At 39.0% G+C, this 4,908-nt stretch overlaps 1 pseudogene; it reads left to right on the plus strand.

Moving 5' to 3' along the window:
• The first annotated feature begins 314 nt into the window (after positions 1-314).
• Positions 315-4,417, plus strand: LOC120287107 (annotated as a pseudogene).
• Positions 4,418-4,908: the final 491 nt, after the last annotated feature.

Here is a 4,908-nt window from a genome sequence, read left to right on the forward strand (position 1 = left end):
TCCAATTTTAAGATCCATTTATTTCGTATAATAAATTAAAAAATATTTTCTTAAAAATGATTAGTTATACCGAATGGAATAATTAGACAGAAAAAATGCTTCAAAATTTATAGAAAGCATTAAGACGGGGAACGAGGGCATCACCGATGGCCGCATGCCTTTTGCCGATTCTTTATTCGTCCTACGCCGTCGTTTCTCTCGTTCTTTTTCAGCCACTTCTCATCCATCACCTGCAACTCAAATTCCCGTCCGGCCTCGATCATCGTCGGTCGTCATCATCACCGTGAAATCAGTCAGGCGAACGGACGGCGAGCATGGATGACGCGAACGCCGTCGACGTCGCCGGAGGTTCCGGCTTCAAGTCTCAATCTTATCGACCTCTCGAGCTCCGATATCCGACGGTCGGTTTCCTGCTCAAACAGGTCTTCGATTCTTCCGCCTTTTTCCGCTATTTTCAGTTCGATTTCCGGTACATGAAACCGAGGAAACCGGTTTTTTTTTTAGTCGAGAGGACGCTGACGGATGAATCCAATCCGTTGGCCTCAGGCGTGCTTGGATTCCGGCTTTTCTACGTGATCAATCATGGAGTCAGCCAGGACTTGATGGAGGAGGTGTTCGTCCAGAGCAGGCGGTTCTTCGGTCTGCCTTTGAGCGAGAAGATGAAGCTGCTGAGGAACGAGAAGCACCGAGGCTACACACTCCTGTTCGATCAGGTCCTGACCCTGCAAAATCAGATAAACGGTTTTGTCTGATCATCTTGCTGAAGATTTTACTGCTTAAAATGGACATAGATGAATAGCTGGTGATTTTGATAGCTTCTTGGAATCAGGTGGTGGTTGAGTAGCAGGTCCTAGAAAACGAAGATGAATTAGTTATTATTCCTATTTTTGATTTGTATTCTTGGAGAGAACTGACACAGAAGATGGAGCTATTTGTTCGAAGTGCTAAGCTCTAAGACAAAGTTTTAGCTGAAACTTATTACCTATCTGCTTATCATCTTCTGAAGATTGTTCGAGCAGTAATGAAATTTATTGACGTTTTATAGGAGATTATAAGGAGGGATACATGGAGTGGAAGTAACACAGGACGATCCTCGTGCGCAGAAGCCTCATTTTGGACCAAACCTCTGGCCTTCTGAGGGTAAACTGCTGTTTAATGTAATTTCTGTCTGACATAAATCAGCTGTTGATCGTGGATGTTTATTTTGGTTTCATTGTTGTATTTTTGACTAGATATATTGCCAAGATGGAGGCAGGCGATGGAAAAATTTCATTGTCAAGCATTGTGAGTTTTTTACTATAGATGATATGGAGCAATTTTGAAGGTGGCCCAATGGGAGTTAAATTGCCTCTGACTTCCTGAACTGAATATGCTCTCTTGGCCTCTCATCCTGTGTTGGCCAACGTAAAACTCTTCTGGTTATTTAATAGCGGCCGATTAAACAATTTTGTGAGGTATTGTTCCAAAGCTACTATGCTACAATATGAACCACTTATTTTTAGCCGTCGGGGTACCATTAATCACATGACCAAAGAGCCTCAACGCAAGTGTCTAATTGCCCACAATGGGATGGCTGATATTACAGTCAATAGGGTCTCCAACTCTAAATCATTTAACTTTTAGATCCAAGAGTAATGCCTAGATGATCTTTGTGGCAAGATTAAGTGTAATTTGTTGCTATAAACAAAGCATGGTAGTCAATTTCGTAATTTTTTTTTATTTGTAAATGTGCACACTCAGAAATGTGGCAAAAGTAGTTACAAGGATCATTGCTCTAGCACTTGATCTGGAGGCTGATTTTTTGAGAAGCCAGAAATACTTGGCGAGCCTATTGCGACCTTGCGCTTGTTGCACTATGAAGGTAGATTTTACTTCAATAAACTTTATATTAAACCCTGCAAATTTTTCTTCTCATCCGGTGGAAATTCTTTTCTTTGTTTAGGTCTAGTCTCTGATCCCTTTAAAGGAATATATGGAGCTGGGGCACATTCGGACTTTGGATTTATTACCTTGTTGGCAACAGATGATGTCCCGGGTCTCCAAGTATGAAACTTTCTCCTATAAAACTGTTGGTGCAGACTTTATGCCTAGTTATAATGCATGAAACTTTTGAACTTATTCAGATTTGCAAGAACAAGGATGCTAAACCTCCGAAATGGGAATATGTGCAACCTATGAGAGGGTAAAGCCCAACTGCATTACAATGGTGAATTTGAGATGATTATGTTAGAGATCTCATATTTAGAGTAATGCTTTTGGTGGAAGATCATCATGTTAGGATTTATATTCTTATGATTCATGGCTTACAAATATAACTTGCAATAACTTTGTTTTAATCTTGTACTTCTGGTTTATTGGGGAATGTGCACTGTTTCCCCTTATACGCATGATTAAAAGATTGCTTCATGTCAGTGTTAGGTGGAATATTACCCCAATACTTGTGACAACTTTTTGACAAAAATGCTTCTTTGTCTGACCCCGATCTGCTACTATAGTTCTTGATTGTACAAAGGCAGCGATATTCTAGTTTAGAGAGAGTAATATTGTCAGATGAGTGATAAAGATGGATTTCCATTTATTAACTTAGAGAGGTGCCCTCATCCACATTTATATTCCTTTCTGCAATTTGCATCTAAGTGTACATATTAACTTCGATCAGTTTAATCCTTCTGATGCCTTGCTGATGAACCTCCCTCCCTCCCTCCCTCCCTCCCTCCCTCTTCAAGAAAACACTCTTACACACATTCTCACAATGGTATTCCACCATTCTTTCCTGGTTAATTTTGAGCAGGTCGACAGTCATAGAACTACCATGCATCATATGCATTTTAAAATTACTTATGTAATTACCCTCTTTTAGTTGTTTAGATTATTGCTTAGATTCAGTTATACATAATCATCACAAATACGGAACAGAAGAATCTCACAGTAATCCTGAAAAGTAACATTCTTTCTGTGACTATTTTGTACAGAGCATTCATAGTGAATCTTGGTGATATGCTAGAACGATGGAGCAATTGTATTTTCAGGTAATATGCTTTAATAACAGTCTATATAGATAAATTGGCAAGAGGAAAGCTTTGAACATGAAGGTTGGAGATTATCTTATGGCAGGCTACTATATTGTTAACCTGTCCCAAACTCCAACAGAATTTCTTCTGTTGCACTCTCTTGGCTCTTTCTGATATCAGTGGCCATTAGTAGCAAAAAGAGCATCTACTCTTGACATTGGTCAGGAAAAATTTCCATGTTAAACACGGTTGTTGAAGATGGTATGATATTTTGGTGACCTACATTAATTTGTACGCGGAGAGCCAATTTATATGAATATCAAACAATAAATTTGCTATTCTAGTGCTTTTATTATCACTCAGCTCTTATTGGTCAACTTTGGATACTAAACTTTGCATGTGTTCTGGGATCTCTGATGACAGAATGGCTTAACATGCATTGTCATCATGCACGGTAGAACATGTTTAAATGATATATGAAATGAGCTTTTTGCTTGAATCTAGTTGGTGTCCTGCTATTCTCTATATTTAGCAAGTCATTCTCTATTCTTCTCTTTTTGAATTTGAGTTGCTGTTTCTTTTTACTTAATTTTGTCAAATCTATACTTTGCTTTGCTTTTGCAATCAGGTCCACGCTCCATCGAGTTATAGGGAATGGTCAACAACGGTATTCCCAAGGCCTTCTCTCTTTCTCCACCCACCCACCCACCACACAAATATGCATTTCTCCTCATCTTTTGAAATATTCTTCAGATGCCTTTAAGAGAACTTTTAAGCATTGTTGAATGTATTGAAAATATTCTGGATTGATTGGTGACCCAAGTCGTGACTACTCCAAACCAGAAAAAGGGCAGTTGAAGCTGATCTTGGATAGTTGTGAGCTGATTCAAAAAAGGTCTAGTTTTGAGATCATGATCTGGGGAAAGTCAGTTGAACTTGTGATCATACTCTTAGGAAATTCTTCTCAACTTGAGATTATCATCAAGGATGATCCACATTAGATTTTGCAAAAGAACCTAATTCTTTTGCCTTCCCTAGTTAGCATCTTTCATTCATTAGTTCTCCATTCTTATTGACTTTTGCTAATATTTCTGTTAAAAAAAGATTCTATTTATGCTCATGTTCTCACAAATGCAGATTGCATCCTTCCTGGAGCCTAACCATGATTGTCTCATTGAGTGCTTGCCAACATGTATGTCTGAGGAAAATCCTCCGAAGTGAGTTGTCTTCTGCAAATTAGTTACTTTCCTATATATCAACAAGATACCACAATTCTACTTCATCTCTTATCAGTTCTCAGTCCTAAGAGCTAGTTCTCCTCCCCAATTTGAATGTCTTTATGCATTGTGCTTGGCTGGCGCTCTGCTTTGAATGCATGTTGAAGTGGATATTGCATACCCAAGGATCATTCAAGCACTGTTAAGAGACTGCATCAAGTTTAACTCCATGTTTCATGAGGAAAATATGTTTACTCGTGAATTAGGCATTGATAATCCCATATCTGATGAATTGAATGATCAACCACATGCTCGCGTGCTCTCTTTACAGGGATTGGATCCTTTTTTGCTGTTTGGGCGCTGCGATAACATAGCTACTCCATTAGTGATTAGACATGGTGCAAATTGGCAATTTTCCACCATATACAGGTCAGTTTGTTAAAGTGTATCAATTGCGGACCGCCATCAGTATCAGACCTGCACTTTATCCCAAGATGGGTCGATATAATATCAAGTTTAGTATTGTACTGAGGAGAGACTTAAGTTTTGCCATCCGAAGTGAGTAATAACCGCACGCCTGAGTAGGTCCATACTCCAAAACTCGGCTAAGATGAAACAATAGACTTGAAGAGCATCCGATGGAGTACCTACATCATATACAACCAATAATCTGTTTATGT

Source organism: Eucalyptus grandis, chromosome 8 (genome assembly GCF_016545825.1).
Source record: "Eucalyptus grandis isolate ANBG69807.140 chromosome 8, ASM1654582v1, whole genome shotgun sequence".
NCBI classification, from domain to species: Eukaryota; Viridiplantae; Streptophyta; class Magnoliopsida; order Myrtales; family Myrtaceae; genus Eucalyptus; species Eucalyptus grandis.